The sequence below is a fragment of the Anomaloglossus baeobatrachus genome, chromosome 4 (assembly GCF_048569485.1).
Source record: "Anomaloglossus baeobatrachus isolate aAnoBae1 chromosome 4, aAnoBae1.hap1, whole genome shotgun sequence".
Lineage (NCBI taxonomy): Eukaryota > Metazoa > Chordata > Amphibia > Anura > Aromobatidae > Anomaloglossus > Anomaloglossus baeobatrachus.
In genome coordinates this window covers 331,650,852-331,673,256 of record NC_134356.1, presented here as the reverse complement: position 1 = coordinate 331,673,256, position 22,405 = coordinate 331,650,852, and the positions used below count along the sequence as shown (strand labels likewise).

Here is a 22,405-nt window from a genome sequence, read left to right as displayed (position 1 = left end):
ACTTTTGGCTGCACATGATGATGGAATAAAGCACTTTGGAAAATTGGATGGTATCTGCCGTGGATTTCTGCTTCCTGGACACTGCTTGTTTTGAGTACTGAACACCTGAGCAATGGTAGTGCTCTCTGTGACGACATGGACTCTCAATGCCTAGCATGGGTTAACGTTCTTAAAATTCAGCCAGACATGAAGATAGTTTGTGTATAGATGGGGGATAAGCCCTCATTGTTCTACAAGACTCTTGGGAGTTTAGTATTGAAGTTTTTGTTGACTCATGTAATTGTTTGGCCACTGAAGGCCAGGCACTCATTGTATTAAGTGTTTGCTGGATGCGATGTAACTTAGCTGTCTCTCCCTCGTCTCTGCCATTGACCATTATTACTAGAATATTCTGTATACTGCTTGAAATCTAGCCAATAAGAGCCCAGTCTTATCCACTAATCGTAAAGACCCCAAATGGTCTGAATGGAGAATTCAGTGGTATAAGAAGGACTGTCCATTCCCCAGAGAGACTCTTGCTACATGCTTACCAATCTAGGACCTGCGGATCCGATTGGCAAGCCATAACCTGAATTATAACACTATATGGACTTCAGTATTGAATGCAAGGATTCGGCTGTGATACCAAGGACTACCTAAGGAAGGAATCCAGCTTGGGACAATCCAGTCATCTGACTACAGACTTTGCAATCCTCAGCCAGCTTCCTAAATCTGGCGTTATTCCTTTCTTGGTGGTTGCCCGCCAAAAGCGGGGTGCTGCTGGATTGGAGTAAATAGCCCTGGAACGTCTGAGGCATGGACATTCTAAATCCCTGGTGAGCCAGCGGAAGGGTGAGACTCTGTTGCCGGTTACATTTGTGTGTTTTGCTGGTTATGTGTTATGTGACGTTAATATTTTGGGGATCCAATAAAGTCTTAATATTGTGATTCCCTCACCCTGTGTTGTCTGAGTAGTGTTCCGCCCACGGTTAAGGAGGTCGTGCGTTCAGTTGGGATGAGCCCTGAGCCACGCTGTCTTTCTAAAGGCGGCTGGGCCAGCGGACAAGAGTACCCACTGAGCCCTGTGTCTCCACAATTGGCGGCAGCGGTGGGACACTACTCAGCCTGGTTTATCCAGTGGAGCTGCAGAGGACTGGTGTTCGCAGACTCCGTCCAGGGTTCAACAACCAGGGAGGCACATAAGCATACCCAGCAGGCCATAGGGGAGGCATTCAGGGTACGGACGCTGCCATGTCCAACCCCACCAGCTCAGCCATGGGACAAGGACCAGAGAGGAGTTACGACCACAGCAGTAAATGGATGCTACAGGATCTGTGCCAGATGCGAAAGATTGACTACAAGAGCGCTGACACTCGGTCGGACTTGATGCAGAAATTAGTCCATTGGGATGCCCAGAATCATGCAGAGGACGGTGAGGATCCCGCCGATATTGACCCAGAGAATTTAAACTATGTGTCACATCATGGATCTAGTGACAATCAGGAATCAACTTGGTCCAAAATGGCCCAAGCCACAGCATTATTGGCTGCACTGGGGCCTAAATCCTCAAGAGAAGAGAGGGCTTGTGTTCTGGAATATGTTTATGGAGTTCCAGTTTCCTTACCACCAGCACCTACCTCCAGGATAGACCACCACCAAGGAAGTCATCTTCGTTACAGGGACGTGCCAGTGTTTAATGATTCCAGCACCGAGATAGATGAACACTTGCAAAACTTTGAGGTGCTACTCATATGCACCAGGTGCCCACAGCTGAGTGGTCCAAATACCTGTGGACAAGCTTGCCTGTCCGGGCTCAGGAGGCTGTCCGATCATTTGGGCCTCAGGACTGCTTGGACTACGGAATTATTAAGGACACTTTGTTGGCCCTTTTTACCATAACACCCAAGATACATCGCACTAAGTTCTGGACTATGTCTCGCCAGGGTGTCTCGTATGTCGAATTTGGCAGTCAACTCCGACGACACTGTAACCGCTGGCTCGATGGTCGGGCTGCCCACTCCGCTGCTGCCCTCTGGGATGTGAAGGTGCTCGAACAGCTGCAGGAGAAGATGGACCCGGAAATCCGAGAATGGGTAGCTGACAGGAATCCCGAAACCCCAGAGCAAGCAGCGCGATTTGGCTTATGAATTTACAGCCAACCGACCCAGCTGGAGGCCCAATAGGCCCACCGATCTGAGGAGGTCCCTCAACCATGGATCCAAGCGACCCCCAGACTCCCGTGCTGGACTAACTCATTACCCCACAGAAGCCCCAACAAGACAAAGGTTTACCAACAGGGCCGGTGACTTTTCTAACCCACGGCGCTGTTATACGTGTGGGCACGTTGGACACATGGCCAAAGAGTGTCTTCAAAGCCAGTCCAACCAGTCCAACCAGTCAACATACGCCGAGATGAACCAATAGCTGAGGAAGTGGTTTACCCAGTCCACACCCTACGGCAGGCCGGACACCCTACGGCAGGCCGGACACCGTACACCAGCCAACCTCCATCCCCACATCCAGAAGGTCAAGGTCGGTGATATACAGGCTCAGGGACTTCGAGACACTGGATCTTCCATCACCCCGGTCAGCCCAGATATTGTTCCCACAGAACATCATTTACCTGGCCGCCAAGTGACCATCTCCCTTGCTGGGGGCCAGCGCTCGAACATCCCTCTGGCACGAGTGCAGTTGGACTGGGGAACTGACCAAGGGGAGGTTGAAGTGGGGCTTATGGACGGCCTCCCCACCCCTGTTATTTTGGGAAATGACCTAGGACAAGGACTATGCAGCCAGTTTGTCACCGCCATCACCCGCAGCCAAGCCAAACACCATCCTGGTGCAGGTCTTTCTTCCAACCCATCAGAGGTCCTCCTCAATCTTCAGCCACCTCATCAGAGCCAACAAATGTGAGTACATCAGACCCAACTGTGGCCATTGACTGGGGGGAGATAGATCGCAAGGAATTCAGGGAAGCCCAACTGACAGACCCCACCCTAGAGCTTATCCGTAGTGCGGCCGCCCAACCTGGGGGAGGAAATCAGGGGGAGGTGTATAGATGGGAAAAAGGCCTCTTATATCGGGAAAAGCCCGCATCCTGCCGAGAAAAACCCTGGACCCATGTACATCAGCTTATGGTACCCCAGCAATACCGACCCCAACTATTGCGTTTAGCTCATGATGTTCCTGCGGCTGGGCACATGGGGACCAAAAAGACTCGGGCCCGCTTGTTGCATAGTTTTTTCTGGCCAAAGGTCACTTAAGAAGGGCAAAAATACAGAGCCTCTTGCCCAGTGTCAGTGTATGGGGGGAGCCCCATGTCGTTCCCCACTTCAACCCATGCCCTTGATAGGAGAACTGTTCCAGAGAGTTACCATTGATATAGTAGGCCCCTTAGCCATCCCCAGCCGCAGTGGAAAAAGATTCATCCTCACCCTGGTAGACTTTGCCACCCGTTACCCAGAAGCCGTTGCCTTAACCTCCATAAATGCAGAGCATTTGGCTCAAGCTCTACTGGACATTTTTAGCCGGGTAGGGTTTCCACAGGACGTTTTGACTGACCAGGGGGCACAGTTCCAAAGTGAACTGATTCAGACCCTGTGGGAGAAACATGGAGTCCGTCTCATGCGAACAACCCCCTACCATCCTGAAACAAATGGATTGTGTGAGCGCTTCAACAAAACGCTCAAACAGCTCGTTAGCCGTTATGTGGAGTCCGAGGGGGGGACTGGGAGAAAAACCTGCAGCAGCTGCTTTTTGCTTACCGGGAGGTGCCGCAGGACTCCACTGGGTTCTCCCCCTTCGAATTGCTGTACGGACGAAAAGTACGAGGGCCCCTAGAGCTGGTACGAGAGAGTTGGGAGGGCACCTTCCCCACAGAAGAGGTTCCCATACTGGACTATGTTCAAAAGTTTAGGGAAAGGATGAGGCACCTCATGGCGTTAGCCCATGGGAATCTAGAAGTGGCTCAGGAAAGGCAAAAACGATGTTACGACTGCACTGCCCGACTCCCGAGAATTTGCCTGTGGACAGAAGTTCCTAGTACTAGTACCGGTACGGAAAAACAAGCTGCAAGCCATGTGGGCGGGTCCATTTACCATTACCAAGAAATGTGGCAATACTGACTACACCGTGGCCCTGGATCGAGCAGGTGTTCGTGAGCGTACCTACCACATCAATAGGCTAAAAGCTTATGAGGAACGAGAGGTCACCAATTTAGCAGTTTGTTGTCCAGAGGTAGATGACCCAGAGTTGGACCAGATCCCAGACTTATTAGTGGACTCCAAAAGGGAAATGGGGGTAAAAGATGTATCACTGGGGGAGCAGCTTTGTCCATCACAGAAGCAACAGATATCAGTCATACTCGGAACGTATGAATCCCTGTTCACAAGTCAGCCTGGTAGAACTCCCCTGGTCGAGCATCATGTCAACACAGGGGCAGCCACCCCACTAAGACAACCCGCCTACCGGGTGGCACCTCCTGTATTGGCAATGATGAAGGCCGAGGTAGATGATATGTTAAATATGGGAGTCATAGTTCCCTCCCATAGCCCATGGGCTGCCAGTGTTGTATTGGTGCCAAAAAAGGACAAGAGTACTTGTTTCTGTGTAGACTATAGACAGCTCAATGAGGTCACGATTACAGATGCTTACCCTATGCCCCGGGTGGATGAACTACTAGATAGGTTAGGGGGGTCTCGGTTTATATCTACCCTCGATTTGAGCAAGGGATACTTGAAGATCCCACTCACAAAAGAGGCTCAAGAGAAATCGGCCTTCATAACCCCTTTTGGCCTATTTGAGTTTACCAGCATGCCTTTTGGGATGAAAAATGCCCCGGCCACCTTCCAGAGGATGGTAGACCATTTACTAGAGGGATGTCAGGGGTATGCCCAGGCCTATTTGGATGACATCGCTATCTTCAACGACAATTGGGAAGAGCATGTTAAGCACGTGTCCCAGGTGCTGCAGAGGGTAGCCAAAGCCCAGCTCACTATCCGACCTGACAAATGCCAAATGGGGATGGCCGAAGTGCTATACCTGGGACATCGGGTGGGAAGTGGGTGCATTCGTCCTGAACCTGCAAAAGTAGAAGCCATTACTCAGTGGCCACGCCTGGTCAATGAAAATCAGGTCCGCGCGTTCCTAGGAACCACAAACTATTATCGAAAGTTTATCCTCAATTACAGTACCGTAGCAAAACCGCTCACTGACCTCACAACCAAAAGATATGCCTGTAACCTTATCTGGACCCCAGAATGTGAAACTGCGTTCCTCCAATTGAAAGAACGGCTGGCCCAGAGCCCAATCCTGACTGCTCCTGACTTCCGTCGCAGGTTCATCGTCCAAACAGACGCATCGGACACAGGACTAGGAGCTGTACTTAGCCAAGTGGGAGACAACGGTGAGGAACATCCGATAGCTTACCTCTCCTGGAAACTGTTGGACCGAGAGAGGGCTTACGCCACCATAGAAAAAGAATGCCTGGCCATAGTCTGGGCCCTGAAAAAATTGCAGCCCTACCTCTATGGCAATGAGTTTACAGTTCTCACTGACTACAATCCATTGAGTTGGCTAAATCGCACTGCCGGGGACAATGGACGCTTGCTCAGGTGGAGTCTGGCGTTACAATCCTATAATTTTTCCATCTCCCATAAACAAGGCAAGAACCATGGAAACGCAGATGGTCTTTCCCGACAGGTGGAGAAGGATGATCGGAATCCTATCCTGTCTGGCTAATATTAAGAAGGGGGAGGAATGTGACAACATGGACTCTCAATGCCTAGCATGGGTTAACGTTCTTAAAATTCAGCCAGACATGAAGATAGTTTGTGTATAGATGGGACTCTTGGGAGTTTAGTATTGAAGTTTTTGTTGACTCATGTAATTGTTTGGCCACTGAAGGCCAGGCACTCATTGTATTAAGACGGTATTTGCTAGATGCGATGTAACTTAGCTGTCTCTCCCTCGTCTCTGCCATTGACCATTATTACTGGAATATTCTGTATACAGCTTGAAATCTAGCCAATAAGAGCCCAGTCTTATTCACCAATCGTAAAGACCCCAAATGGTCTGAATGGAGAGCTCAGTGGTATAAGAAGGAGAACTGTCCATTGCCCAGAGAGACTCTTGCTACATGCTTACCAATCTAGGACCTGCGGATCCGATTGGCAAGCCATAACCTGGATTATAACACTATATGGACTTCAGCATTGAATGCAAGGATTTGGCTGTGATACCAAGGACTACCTAAGGAAGGAATCCAGCTTGGGACAATCCAGTCATCTGACTACAGACTTTGCAGTCCTCAGCCAGCTTCCTAAATCTGGCGTTATTCCTTTCTCGGTGGGTGCCCGCCAAAAGCGGGGTGCTGCTGGATTGGAGTAAATAGCCCTGGAACCTCTGAGGCATGGACATTCTAAATCCCTGGTGAGCCAGCGGAAGGGTGAGACTCTGTTGCCAGTTACATTTGTGTGTTTTGCTGGTTATGTGTTATGTGCCGTTAATATTTTGGGGATCCAATAAAGTCTTAGTATTGTGATTCCCTCACCCTGTGTTGTCTGAGTAGTGTTCCGCCCACGGTTAAGGAGGTCGTGCGTTCAGTTGGGATGAGCCCTGAGCCACGCTGTCTTTCTAAAGGCGGCTGGGCCAGCGGACAAGAGTACCCACTGAGCCCCGTGTCTCCATACTCTCTCATTACCAATTGCGAATCCTAATGAGATCAGGGACTGATTTGTATGATGACATTATTCTTACAATGCTGAAGATTATATTGCCACTTTTTAAACAACAGAAAATAAATGATTAAAGGGAAGGGGTCGTAAAAAAAAATTCAATAACTGAAAAACAGTAAAGTATTAATGTTTTAATGTTCTGTTTAAATATTATAATTGAGCAAAATATTTTTTTTTTAAAAGTTTGATATTTTTGCACTCTTAAACACTAGGGGCAGCAGCTGCTGAAATCCTACTGTAGAAATAGCTCACATTACATCTGCAGTAAAAGTGGGTGGAATCTGCTCTCCTGTGTGTGATGTCACCTCCCCCTCCCATGCTGGGTGTTTCCAAAAGAGTAAGAGAGAATGAAGTTTAGGATCACAGTGCGGAGCCATTTTGTTGGTGACCACAAAGTGATCCTAATGTCTAAAGTATCACTGAGGACCGCTGGCATAGTGCACCTCTGTATACGACGCTGCAATGTATACCGTGCCCCCCGCTGTATATTGCGCTCCGCTGTATTCCGCGCTCCGCTATATACCGTGCCCCACTGTATTCCACGCTCCGCTGTATTCTGTTCTTCGCTGTATACCACGCTCTACTGCAGGGGTATCAAACACGCGGCCCTCGGGCCGCATGCGGCCCCTCAGGGTAGTTTGTGCGGCCCCCAGGCCCGTGCCCCTGTTCACTATCGTGGCAGGTGCAGGGGCCGCAGCCACAGTCTGCACTTTGTCAGATGAATGTGTTGCTGGTGCTGCGCTCTCGCGCCGGCAATACAATCATCTCACATAAATCACTGACTGCACCTGCCGCGATAGTGAACAGTGGCACGGGCCTGGGGGCCACACGAAGCAGAGATGAGGCAGCGGAGGGAGCGCGGGACAGGTGAGAAGAATGGTTTGTGTGTGTGTGTGTGTTGGACGTTAACCCCTTAGCGACCTATGACGTACTGGTACGTTATGGCTCCCTGGTACTTAAGGACCCATGACGTACCCAGTACGTCATGGCAAAATCGCAGCCACGGTGGCTGTGATCGCTGCAAATACCTTAGATTCGGGGAGGAGGGGACCTCAGGAGGGGTGGTGTCTCCTCCCGGACCTACAGAGGCTGTGATTGTCTGACGAACGCTGCTCAGCCAATCACAGCCACTAATGTTTCAGCCATTGAAAATCGCTGAAACATTGAAATCCAGCCAAGATCAGTGCAGCTGTAGCCCTGATCATTGGCTGGAGCTGGATGACCTGTGTTTCACCCGCCCCCAGCTCTGATTGGAGAGACCGGCCTTGTGACCAATCTCTCCAATCACTGTGGATCTGGGGCCGCAGACCACTCCCCTCAGCTTCACTCTGGCGTCTGTGGAAGGTGAGGGGAGCTGCTGACCCATTACTACAGGATGGGGACAAAGTGCGCACATTACTATGAGATGGGGATAAGGCTGGGAACATTACTATAGGATGGGGACATTACAAGGATGGGCACAATACTATTGGATGGGGAGATTATTACTATAGTATGGGGACATTACTATAGGATAGGGACTTTGATGGGCACATGACTATAGAATAGGGACAAGGCTGGGGACATTACTATAGGATGGGGACAAGGTGGGCACAGTACTACGGCATGGGAATAAGGCTGGGGACATTACTATAGGATTGGGGCATTACAAGGATGGGCACAATACTATTGGATGGGGACATTATTACTATAGTATGGGGACATTACTATAGGATAGGGACTAGGATGGGCACATGACTATAGGATAGGGACTAGGATGGGGCACAGTACCATAGAATAGGGACAAGGCTGGGGACATTACTATAGGATGGGGACTAGGATGGGCACAGTACTATAGGATGGGGACATTATTACAGGATGGGGACAAGGTGGGCACATTACTGTAGGATAGGGACATTACTACAAGGGGACAAGGATGGGAAACATTACTATAGAATAGGGATAAAGCTGGGCACATTACTATAGGATGGGGACATTACTATAGAATGGGGACAGTACTATAGGATGGGGACATTGCTATAGAATGGGGACAGTACTATAGGATGGGGACATTGCTACAAGGGGACAAGGATGGGGAACATTACTATAACATGGGGACAAGGATGGGGAACATTACTTTAGGATGGGGACAAGGATGAGCACATTACTGTGGGATGGGGACTAGGATGGGGTACAATATTACAAGGGTACAAGGATGAGCACATTACTGTGGGATGGGGCACAGACAAGGATGAGCACCTTACTGTGGGATGTGGCACAATACTACAAGGGGACAAGGATGAGCACATTACTGTGGGATGGGGCACAATACTACAAGGGGACAAGGATGGGCACGTTACAACAATATGGGGAACATTACTAAAAGATGTTGGTCAAAATTTCTATATAGTGTTAATTGTAAGACTATTAGTTACAAGAAATGAATAAAATGTAAAAAAAAAAAATGTTTATATTTAAACAAAGAATGTGCACGTTTGCTATAATGAACAAGTGAAAATGTTCAAAATCAGTGATCCAATGGTGTGTAAAAAACAATAAAATATATTATATATGGTACTAATAAAAATGTCACTTTGTCCTGCAAAGAATGCGGCCCCCCAAATTATTTTTTTTCCTCTGTGCGGCCCATACACCCAGCCGAGTTTGAGACCCCTGCTCTACTGTATACTATGCCCCACTGTATACCGCGCTCCTCAGTATACTGCGCTTCGCTGTATTCCGTGATCCTCAGTATACTGTGCTCCACTGTAATTCGTCCTCCGCTGTAATCTGTGTCCCGCTGTATACTGCGCTCTGCTGTTTACCGTGCCCCTCAGTGTACTCCGTGCTCTGCTGTATACCGTGCTCTTCAGTAGACTTTGCTCCGCTGTATTCCGTGCTGCGCTGTATTCCGTGCTGCGCTGTATTCCGTGCTGCGCTGTATTCCGTGCTGCGCTGTATTCCGTGCTGCGCTGTATTCTACGCTCCGCTGTATTCTACGCTCCACTGTATTCCACGCTCCGCTGTATTCCACGCTCCAATGTATGCTGTGCCCACTGAATACTGCGCTCCTCAGTATACTGTGCCCCACTGAGCTGCTAGGAGCGGAGGCCCGAGGTGAGCACACAAGAGCTTGGGGGCATGGAGTGGTGACAGAAGGAGGGAGTGGTGGCGGTGGCAGGGAGAGGGTAGCGGCGGCGGGGGGAGAGGGTAGCGGCGGCAGGGGGAGAGAGGGTAGTGGCGGCGGCCCGGTGCCAGCTCTCACACATCCCGAGCAGGGGACAAGGGGAAAGTGCAGCAAACCGCATGCACTGTGTGCTCCACAAAAATGACTGTGATCTCCTCCCTCTGCTGTGATCTGGACAACCCAGGGGGCGTGCCCAGCTCAGAGCAGAAGCTGTCTCTGTGTTAAGTATAGGGTCGGAGCCCGACAACTGTCTCTTATGCACAGGGGCTGCCGTATTTGAGGTGAGTAACTGTCGTTACACACAGCAAATCCACGCTAGCAGCCCCCAGTGTTTCAGTAAAACTAGAATTAAATAAAAACTAATTAAACAGTGAATTTAATTTTGTATTAAAAATACTTGATTCCATAATGACTATTATTAATGCAAAAATAAAAAAACAACACCCTACCTTTAAAAAAAGAATAGTTAAGCAGAAAAATCGTTAATTTGGAAAACTATTGGACGCTTTAGTTTAATGGTAGTTTAGTACCAAAATATGGCTGAATGTTAGTGCTGTTTCCCATTTTATTTTATACATTTAGTTCAGTGTTTTATTTACTGTATTCTTTATATATCTATCATATGTAGCTATAATGACATTGCTGTCTAGTAAGTCTTCTGTACCAGTGAAAGGCTCATTAACTATGGATTTTGGATCAAGGAAGCTCTGAGCATGGCCTATGTTATTGATTGTACACACAGGTGTATGTATGTGTAAGTAGAGCTAAGAGTTAAGGACTTTGTGCTGACTATGGCTGATTATATTTGTGGAAGTGTCACATAGTCCTAGGTCAAGAATAGCAGACGTGTAGTATAATTTTACTTTTCTAATACAGTCACGTTTGTATCCACTGTACACATTTGAACTTGCCATATACCGTACATGAAAATATACAAGGGGTTAAAGTGTGATACCTATGACTGTGATACTGGCACTTATCTTGGCCGTTTAACCCTTTAGATGCTGCAGTCATTATCCTACCAACTCAAAACAGAGTGAGGAGGATTACTTTGTTTGCTAATAGAAATGGTAAGCTTATCGACCGACACATCCATAATTGCTCCTATTATTCAGTATGGCAGGAGAAGGTAGTTCATGTACATCAAATTACTGAGCAGTCCCTGATGTAAAGATGACTCCAGAATGCAAATCATCAGACATTGGCTCACATTTATTATACAGTTTACATCTGATTTTAGCCAGAATTGCACGGGGTTAAAAAAAAATATCTAAAAATTGTGCTGTTTTTGTGTTTAAATATGCAACATTTATCTTTATACTGGAGATCAAAATTAGAGAAAAACACACAATTTCCTAAATGTTAAAGTCATTGTGTCGTCCTATGTGATTATATCCTAACATGAGTAAACTAGCAGTATTTTAAGCTTATTTCATAAATTGAATTTATTGTACAACACATAATAAAAATTTTTATTAGATAAATGAAAAAGAACACAGATCAAAATTAAAGAACACTTTCAGATACCTGCAAGTTATTGGTGTTAATCTGGCAACTGCCACTAATTTCCTTAATTATCTGACAAACCCTATGTAACTATGGGGAGATAAGGTATGCACACTAGTGACTATGTAAAAGCTGGGTTTACACACTGCAACATCTCAAACAACATCGCTGTAACGTCACCGGTTTTGTGACGCAATAGCGATGTCGTTTGCGATGTTGCAGTGTGTGAAACACATCAGCGACCTGGCCCCTGCTGTGAAGTTGCTGATCGCTACAAATCGTTCTGGACCATTCCTAGGTCCTTTGTTTCCCGCTGTGCAGCATGCATCGCTAGAAAGTTTCAGTGTGTGAAAGACTTTGCAGCGACTTTGTTAGCAACTTCCCTTTCAAAAAGCTGCTTATCAACGTCCCCAACAACCAGCTAGGTCGCTCTGCAGGTCCGGATCGCTGTTGCGTTGTTGGCCAGGTTTGCCAGCTCACCAGCGACTCAACAGAGACTTAGGGAGGTCGCTATTACGTCACAAAACCGGTGACGTTACAGCGATGTCCTTTGCGATGTTGCAGTGTGTAAACCAAGCTTAAGGGGAATACATGAAATAGCAGAAACTGCTGTGTGAATACTGACTTGAAAAATCCAATAGCTATATGTAAGAGTGAAAATGTGAAAAATGGAATATGCATTACTGCCATGAACATATGAATCAAGAGAAATTTAGCTACTGAATTGATCAATGCAATAGAGCCCCAACACTACGCCAAAGTATTTCTCTACGTTGGGGTCCCTAGCTTGTGTGTGTCCTCTCATGCAGTTAAAAAACTTACCGTGTATGGGAAGCTGAGACCCAGGCTATTTATGCGTATGATATGGATTGGCAATAGGTGTGGTTGGGGAGGGTTCACAAACGAAAAACTACTAACAATAAGGAATAACGTTTGGAACACCATTCTAAGTCTGAACTGGGTGCAAAAACCTAAAAAAACATCACTATGGGGAGATAAGGTATGCACACCAGTGACTATGTAAGGGGAATACATGAAATAGCAGAAACTGCTGTGTGAATACTGACTTGAAAAATCCAATAGCTATATGTAAGAGTGAAAATGTGAAAAATGGAATCTGCATTACTGCCATGAACATATGAATCAAGAGAAATTTAGCTACTGAATTGATCAATGCAATAGAGCCCCAACACTACGCCAAAGTATTTCTCTACGTTGGGGTCCCTATCTTGTGTGTGTCCTCTCATGCAGTTAAAAAACTTACCGTGTATGAGAAGCTGAGACCCAGGCTATTTATGCGTATGATATGGATTAGCAATAGGTGTGGTTGGGGAGGGTTCACAAACGAAAAACTACTAACAATAAGGAATAACGTTTGGAACACCATTCTAAGTCTGAACTGGGTGCAAAAACCTAAAAAACATCACTATGGGGAGATAAGGTATGCACACCAGTGACTATGTAAGGGGAATACATGAAATAGCAGAAACTGCTGTGTGAATACTGACTTGAAAAATCCAATAGCTATATGTAAGAGCTTTAAGCTTATTTCATAAATTGAATTTATTGTACAACACATAATAAAAATTTTTATTAGATAAATGAAAAAGAACACAGATCAAAATTAAAGAACACTTTCAGATACCTGCAAGTTATTGGTGTTAATCTGGCAACTGCCACTAATTTCCTTAATTATCTGACAAACCCTATGTAGCTGGCAGCCTAACTTTTCAGATTGCACTGACTTTAAAAAATGGTGTGCCGTTCCAAAATGACTGAAACCCTCCGGCAGCAGGTTGTCCAGATGAAGGCCAAAGGGATAACCCTATCAGCCATAGCAAGAGAAGTTGGTCATTCCAAGTCTGTGATTTTGAGAATATTACATTGTTACAACATCACAAACTCTTTCAAGTCCCCCAAAAAGGCTGGTCACCCTCGAAAGATAAAAGCAAGAGAGGACAGGATAATGTGGAAAATCTCCATGGGTAATCGTTTCAACACTGCAGCTGGAATTGCTCATAAGTTCAGCACTGAACAGGGTAAGGATGTGTCTCATCATACAGTGGCACGACGTTTAAGAGCATTTGGACTGAAAGCCCACTCTGCAGTGACCAAACCTCTCAAGAATCAAAAGGCTAGACTCTCACCCTTGGTGAGGAGCATGTTGTGTGGACAGAGGAGAAGTGGTCCACAGTTCATTTTAGTCATGAAACAAGTTTAATTTATTTGGGTCTGATGGGAAACATTATGTTTGTCGACAAACTGGGGAAAGACGGAACCAAAGTGTGTTTAAGAAGTCAGTGAAAGGTGATGGAAGAAGTGTCATGGTTTGGGGAATGTTTTCTGCAGCAGGAGTTGGACCTCATAGAACTACAATGCAGAATGAATGCAAGTGTGTATCAGAAACTTCTTCAACAACACGTGGTTCCTTACTTGCGTTCATCACTCAGTCAGCCAGCAATTTTCATGCAGGACAATGCCCCCTGTCACACAGCAAAATGGGTAAAGCAGTGCCTTGAAACAGAAAACATTGAAACAATTAAATGGCCAGCCCAGAGTCCTGATCTAAACCCAATAGAAAACCTCTGGAAAATCCTTGGTGACAAAGTTATGGCCAGGAAACCCAAAACTGCAAGCAAAAGCCTGCACACATCCTACTGATTGTTGACTATTGTTACCTTCAGAAAATTTAGTTATAATCTTTCTCTGTGCTACAGTCATTGCTGTTCTCTAAATATGATCATCACGTTTTGGGCAAAATAAAGGTTTTATGTTGATAAACTTTGGATCTTTTGTAAAACACTGTTCTAGTAGCATGGTGTACCCCTTATAAAAAAAAAACCTTCAAATGTTGATCAATGTAGTTTACATTATTTCTGAAAAAAGCAAGTGCTCATACATTGTTCTCTAATTTTAACTTCTAGTCTATTCTCCAAAAACTGCTTAGTGTTTTTAGATATCTGTTTTTCATGTATGTGTTCTGTCTGTGATTTTCACTTATAGAGCAGGTAGGCTGTTTGCACACAATGCGTTTTTATCTCGTTTTTGATGCGTTTGAGTGCAGATTTGTCACAAAACCTGAAGGAAATCCTCATGCTAGCAACGAGACTCTTGACGTGCCATGCACATGTTACTTGTGACTTCCAGATTTGGTACACACAAAAAATCTGCAGCATGTAAATTTTTGTAGCGTTTTTACTGCATTTTTCACTCATTAACTTCAATAAAGTCAGTCAAAAACACTACAGATACTCAGGTATAAAAATAATTGAGAATTTGCTGCTTTTTTGTAGTGTTTTTTTTGCTCCAAAAACACATGGGTGGTAACTAAAGGAAAGCTAGATAGATTACATAGATAGCTATAGATAGATGGATAGATCGAGATGGATAGATATTTGGCAGTTATATAATTGCACAATTCCCACAACATTTTATAAAATTGCATTGCATTCCAGAGCTTATTGTAGAGCTTTCACAGATTAGGAACATAATAAATAAAAAAACAACTCGGGATCCCCCCTTTTTTGGTAACCAGCAAAGGTAAAGTAGACCGCTGGGGGCTGATATTATCAGGCTGCGAAGTTCCATGGTTATTGGCACATTCCCAGCTTAAAAATATCAGACCGCACCCGCCTCAGATGGTTCTTCCCAGTTGCCTTCGTGCTTTGGCAATTTGTGTAATGGTTTTTGGAGTTGATGTTAGCTTTGAAGTGCCCAAAAACAAAGCTGTCATGAAGCTCTGGTGTCAGTAATGGAGAGCTGTCTATCAGACAACCCCATTACTAACCTAGTAATATAGAAATAAAAAAAAAATCTTTATTGAATAAATCACTCCCCAACATTTCCTTCGTTCACCAGTTTATTAATTAATAAATCTCCTAGCAGTTCTGCCGTAGTCCATGGAATCCAAAGTAGTCCACAAATGGAAACCTGAAAAAAAGAGATAAAAAAAATACCAGGACATTTCCCCTCGTTCACCAATTTATTATATAAAAAAAATCCCAGCAGGTCCATGAAATTTGCCGTGCAAAGTCTATGCAGCCTTGTACTGAAGCTCCATAGGCTTTTGCAACAAGCACTGGAGGGTCACACTAGGCTCTGCGGAATCGGGTGATTCTGATTATCGATGACTTCAAGTAACTGACGTCGCTGCTAATCAGAATCGATGGATCATAGAGAGTGCAGCATGACGCGAACATCTGAAGAGTTGTGACGTCAGTTATGTTACTGAAGTCACCACTAATTAGAATCGCCGAGTAATGCAGAGCTCAGCATGACCCCGAAGTGGTTGTTGCAAAAGCCTATGGAGCATCAGTACAAGGCTCCATAGGTTTTGGATGTCTGATTCCACGGACTACGACAGACGTGCTGGCCTTTTTTTTATTTAATAAATTGGTGAATGAAGGAAAGTGTCTTTTTTTTTCTTCAGGTTTCTATTTGTGGACTATGTTGGATTCCATGGACTATGTTGGACCTGCTGGGGAATTTATTAATTAATAAATTGGTGAACAAGGGAAAGTTTGGGGAATGATTATTTCATAAAGTACTTTTTTGTGTGTTTTTCTTTTTACTACTGGGTTAATAATGAGGGTGTCTGATAGACACCTCTCCGTTACTAGCACTAGGGCTTGATGTTTCTTGTGGTTTTGGACACTTTACTGCTGACATCAACCCAAAAAAACATTACCCCGATCTCTAAAACACCAGGGCAATTGGAAGGGCCAAGGTGAAGTTCCACAATTTGAGCATCTAATGGATGCGCCACTTCTGGGGCGACTGCGGACTGGTATTTTTAGGCTGGGAAGGACCCAATAACCATGGGCCTTCCCAGCCAGATAATATCAGCCCCCAGCTGTCTGCTTTACCTTTGCTGGTTACCAAAAATGGAGGGACCCCACATTGTTTTTTTCCCTTATCTCAGAAAGCTGTACAATAAGCTCCACATGCAATGCAATTTTATAAAATGTCGGGGGATTGTGCAATTATATATCTGTTGGATATTTATCCATCTATCTACAGTTGAAACCAGACATTTACATACACTATCAAAAAAGACACATGAATGTTTTTCTCACTATCTGACATGAAATCAGACTAAACCTTTCCCGTTATAGGTCAATTCGGATTACCAAAATTTTTTATATTTGCCAAATGCCAGACTAATGAAAGAGAGAAGGTCTTAATGCATTTTTATTACTTTCTGCAAAGTCAAAGGTTTACATACATATCATTAGTATTTGGTTTCATTGCCTTTAAACTATATGACTTGTGTCAAACATTTTGGATATCCTTCCACAAGCTTCTCACAATAGTTGTTAGGAATTTTGGTCCATTTCTGACAGAACTGGTGTAACTGAACCATGTTTGTAGGCCGCATTACTCGTACCTGACTTTTCAGCTTTGTCCATAAATTTTCTATAGGATTTGAGATCTGGGTTTTGTGATGGCCATTCCAAAACATTGACTTTGTTATCCTTAAGCCATTTTGTAACCAGTTTGTCAGTATTCTTTGGGTCATTGTTCATTTGGAAGACCCATTTCAGCCCAAGCTGGCATTTGTCAAATATAAATAATTTTGGTAATCCTAGTTGACCTAAAACAGGAAAGGTTTATTCTGATTTCATGTCAGATAGTAAGAAAAACATGCATATGTGTCTTTTTAGATAGTGTATGTAAACCTTTGGTTTCAATTGTATATAAGATTATCTCAGCACAGGAACATTTTTTTTTACTCACATGTAGTTGTAACACTTATTATTATTATTGCAAGATATATTGATCTAAATGAACTTTAAAATTAAACTTTGTCGTTGGGAAAACCCCTAAAGTTTTATTCTCCATGTAGCCGCTGGTTTCCAGCCATTGGTGCGATGCAGGAAGCGGTTGGTCACGACTCGCTACACAGTGATGCCATGTAGTGGCTGTGCAGCGTGTGAGGGAAATGATAGCAGCATTCTCACTGTGTAGCTAGTGTTAACTGCTACAGCTGTCTGGAACAACCCCAATGACTGGAAGACCTCAGGGAGAATAAAATCTGATTTTTTTTGCCCACAGCCACGCTTCCGTTGACAAAGTAAACCATGTTTAAATGTTATTTACCTTTAGATTAACATTATGTCTGCAGGTAAGTAGCATTTTTGGAGGCTACAAGTTCCCTTTAACTGGTAGCATTCAAGGGTTATGCGTCAGGAACTTGCATACAACTGTCAAGTTCTTTGTAACCCAATCACTAGTTCTAAAGTTAGGCGCACTCCTTAAATAATTGTAGGTCAAACAGCCAACAGTTATGTCTTCTTCAATGTCCACGCTAGCCTTTGACAAATTTACAAGTCTTTTTTTCATCCTTCTTTTTAGAGCCTTCTCTACCCCAACATAAATGAGTTCAGACAAGTCCTCTCTAATGTGCATCTTCATATAGTGAGTCTGTAATTATTCTTTTTCATCCTCCATTTTTCCATAATCATTTAAAAAAATATATAAAATATCTCATCTCCTATCAATAAGCAGAAAGATAAAATAATTTGTTGACACTGAATGCTGTGAGGCCACAACTTGTTTTACATCTTTCCTTCCCATTTTAATGGGGCTTTAACTTATTGCAGCATTGAGTGATGGTGATTGCTGATGCTTGGTGGATTGTGAGCCAGCACCATTTTTTTTCTCAGCATCTTTAAGTTATTATCTATAAAAAAAATGTTTGTAGCAGTATTCTGAAATTGATTGAACAGGTAAATAGCTACCAAGCCATCAAGTACACAAGTGGGTGACAGGGACATGCATTGTGGTCATTAAACCATGGTAAAGAAGCGCTAGATTGAAGTTTTTATTTCACTAATCTGTGGATATGAGTATATATTGTAATGTGTATGTGTGTATTAATATACTCACTTCATGCTTACCTCCCCAAGTATCCAGTGCCGTTCTGCTTCTTTTCTCAGTGACGTCATATCACAAAGAGGTTTTTGTTGGCATTATCAACTGTCATGGCAGCGTCAGGATCTGTGGAGAGTACAGATTCTGGCATTCTGCCTGCAAACGTCTCTGATGTCAGTGATCAGTGCAGGGAGACTCTGGTGTCGACCCACTGACTTGTTGCTGTTAACCCTTGTTGTCTTTATCTGTGTTGCCATCACACTCCTGCCCTATTGTTCCCTGGGGAGGAACATATTAGTTCTGGTCAGAAGAATAGCCAGGCAATCGGACTCTGGCATGTCCACCATTAGGGGTAACCCTGAGGTTAGGGATAACCTAGGGTCCCTTAGCATGAGGGATAGTATAGGAGCCCCCTGTCTCTCGCTATCCTGCAGTCACATCGTGACACGTAACCACTGTTCAGGCTATTTAGCTTACTCTATACGTGAACCAAATACCTTTTTACAGTGTAAAACCTATGAAGCCTTGTTCTGACGTTCAATTGACTTACATCCGGGTCACACTGAGCTCTGCAGAGCAGTGCTGTTACTGAGAAGAGGAGCAGAACGCCACTGAATCTTGGAGAAGGTGGCGATAAGTGAGTATGTTAATACACACTCTATACTACAGACACACATATGAGCTCTGTAGAGCAGTGCTGTTACTGAGAAGAGGAGCAGAACGCTACTGAATCTTGGAGAAGGTGGCGATAATTGAGTATGTTAATACACGCTCTATACTACAGACACACATATGAGCTCTGCAGAGCAGTGCTGTTACTGAGAAGAGGAGCAGAACGCCACTGAATCTTGGAGTAGGCGGCGATAAGTGAGTATGTTAATACACACACTATACTACAGACACACATATGAGCTCTGCAGAGCAGTGCTGTTACTGAGAAGAGGAGCAGAACGCCACTGAATCTTGGAGTAGGCGGCGATAAGTGAGTATGTTAATACACACACTATACTACAGACACACATATGAGCTCTGCAGAGCAGTGCTGTTACTGAGAAGAGGAGCAGAACGCCACTGAATCTTGGATAAGGTGGTGATAAATGAGTATGTTAATACACACACTATACTACAAACACACATATGCAAAGATTTAATGAAAAAACTCCACAGCAGTGCATCTTTAACATAGTTTCAGTCTTGTGAACTACAGCTAATATCAAAATGTGATTTACAAAGGAAGGCAGAATAATCTGACTGCAGGATATCGAGCCACAGAGTTTTTACAAAGCATTGGTATTTCCTGATTCACAATTTTATCTTTTTTTTTTATACAATTATTATTGTGGGGAAATCCAGATGACTATATTCTCTTTATTTCCTGTAACAATACGCTCTCCCCGTACAGTCATTATAGTCTAATTGTCATGTGACCTCTATCCCGAGCCAAAGACGGTTGGGCAGTGGAAAGGAACAGTCATTTCCCTGCACCTTGGATTTTCCATTGCAGTACATTACAGTATCTGTACTTTATCAAACATTCATGCATTTTCAGATTTCTCTGCATCCCAGTAATATGGGATAGTAAGCGCTGACAAGCAATTGACACTGACTGCAAGATGCCTGGGAGATAAAACAACTGTTCTTCCAAGCAGAGACACAGGGAGGATTTATTTTTCTAAATTTCTGCAGACAAATGCATACTTTCTGTAATGCCTGTCAGATATTAATGAAACTCTGTGTAAGACTGGATCACTACAGCGTCACGTCTCCATTGAAGTGTTTGAAAGGTTGGCGCTTGCTATTTTCGGGAACGCGGCCAATATTTTAATATATATATACAGAATGTGCAGTTGTAGGGCTTGGTTTGTATCAGGAACGCGTTGTGTGCTGTGAATAATTCTGACGAATGGAGTAAAATGTCAATATTTAAACTAGGGGTTATATTGGTCCTATAAGCATAAAGGAAAGTCAATAAGCCGTTTCCATGATGTACTAGTGTTATCCTTACCGATGTAACATTTTCACATTTTTCATGCTGTTTGCTGTGGATTTAGGTATTGTGTAACTTTTTTGTTGTATTATGTTATTTTAATATTCAGATTTTATTTAGTTACAGTTTTTATCAAATTAAACAGATGCTTGAAAATATTGTTTTGGCAAAGCACATGGTAAATAAAATGCCTCTTCATTTTGGGATCTGAAGCAATGAATAATTAGTTGCCTACCTTGTATTATGCCTGCACTTCATATTGACTGCATTATAGCAATCCACAGAGTACTGATAGATCCACACAAATGCTGACTGTAGACATGATGATTATTAAATTATGTCGGTAGCAATACAATTATTAGTTCCTTGCAATGCAAAATACCTTCGTGATGATGCTTCAAAGTAACACTAATGTGGCACCTTGCAAAGATTTATCCTGCCCTATCTTAGACCCTGAATCCAAGGTTGGACAATATAGCAACAATAAGAACAATATCCCTCATGGAAACTTCAAGTAAAAAAACACAGCTGACAGAAGTGATCAGATTTCTGATTACATCAAATAGGGATTTTTTTTTTATTTCTGTGACAATTTTAAAATATGCACAGATGTGAGCAATGTTTCCATTTTCAAAAACATGATATTTAGATCAGTTGGCTTAAATAGATGCAGTTGACAAGTATTTCACATTTTTATACAAGTGTTCTGATTTATCAAAGCTTTTACTCCATGATTCTGGCATAAAAAGCTTTGAAAGTCGTGACATTTGGGCGCAATGCCAGACTGCACTAAAAAATTTGTGACTTTTGGCCTTCACACACCATATTTACCTGTCTGCCAGGCTGCACTAAGAGTTAGTGACTTTTAGTGTTCTCACGCCATTTTTGTCAGATTGCATTAAAAAAGTTAATTTTGACGTTTTTCCACATCATTTTCACCCAGCTCCGACTAAGCGCAAGACAAGTCATGGCAACCCCCACTCATCAAATTCATGATGAGAAGTGGCGTTCTTCACAAATCTTACTCTACAGTCCCTGAGTAAATGTCAAGATGTGACTGTAGGATAGCGAGGGACAGGGAGCTCCTATACTGTCCCTCACGCTAGGGAACCCTAGGCTATTCCAGTCCTCAGGGTTACCCATAGTGGTGGAGCTGCCTGAGTCTTGCGCCAGGCTATACTCCTGGCCAGAGCTGATCTGTCCTTTCCCCCAGAGAAGGAAGGGACAGAAGTGTGATGGAAACAGATTTAGACAGACAGGGAAAACAGAAACTCATACACACTGCAACTTCACAGGAACAAACAGTAAGAAACTAAGGAGAAAATCAAAAGTAAGGTAGAAACAAAAGGACAACGAGGGTTAACACCACAATCACTCACAAAAATAATACACTACAACCACCAGTAAGTCTGGATCAAACCATCTCTCCAGACGAGTATAGACAAACTATAGCTGGCACTAATGGAAGTGTACCGCCAGCATATAAAGGAGGGGAGTGAATATGACTGGCTCTCTCATAGAATGTCATTAAAAGATTAACAAGTACACCAGCAGATTAACTCTTGCAAGCTTGCCTATGAAGTACAAGTCTCTGTGGTCAGGAAAGCCCTTTTTTCATATGCCATAACAGGGACAGATATAGATTTGTCATCCTTATTGTCCATTATCATATTTTTTCCACTGTGCTTGTCTTTTTGAGCTGTAGTATTTTGGCCATATTTTCTTTCCCTTACTAGTACACTTGATCATCTAACCAACAATTTTGGGTATTTATGTCTAAGCTCTTCTTCTCGCCAGAATCCATTGTCTATTTGATATAAATTTTAAATATACAGTATTTAATACTAATGTGTTTGGTGTTTTTTTTTTTGCATGCTTTAAAGAGGCTGTCCATGACTTTATAACATTCATGACTTATCTTTAGGAGAGGTTATCAACATCTGATCACTGGGGGTGCTCAGCTATGGAGCTACACTGCACAGCTCTATCAACGCAATATTGGCTGTGGACGGGTACTGCACATTCTCTCCCTGGTGATTTGAATAGAGGGATTTGCAGTACCCGGCCGCAGCTACTATACAGTTGATAAAGCTGTGCTGTTCAGCTCCGTAACTGATTGTTCCAGGTGACACTGAGAGCCGCTGATCAGCGGGTGGTGCT

The 22,405-nt window shown here is 43.8% G+C and overlaps 1 protein-coding gene across 1 annotated transcript in view; it reads left to right on the top strand.

The window, feature by feature from the left end:
- CTTNBP2 (cortactin binding protein 2) overlaps nucleotides 1–22,405 on the top strand; it is a 245,981-nt gene that overhangs the window by 13,884 nt on the left and 209,692 nt on the right. The window lies entirely within an intron of this gene.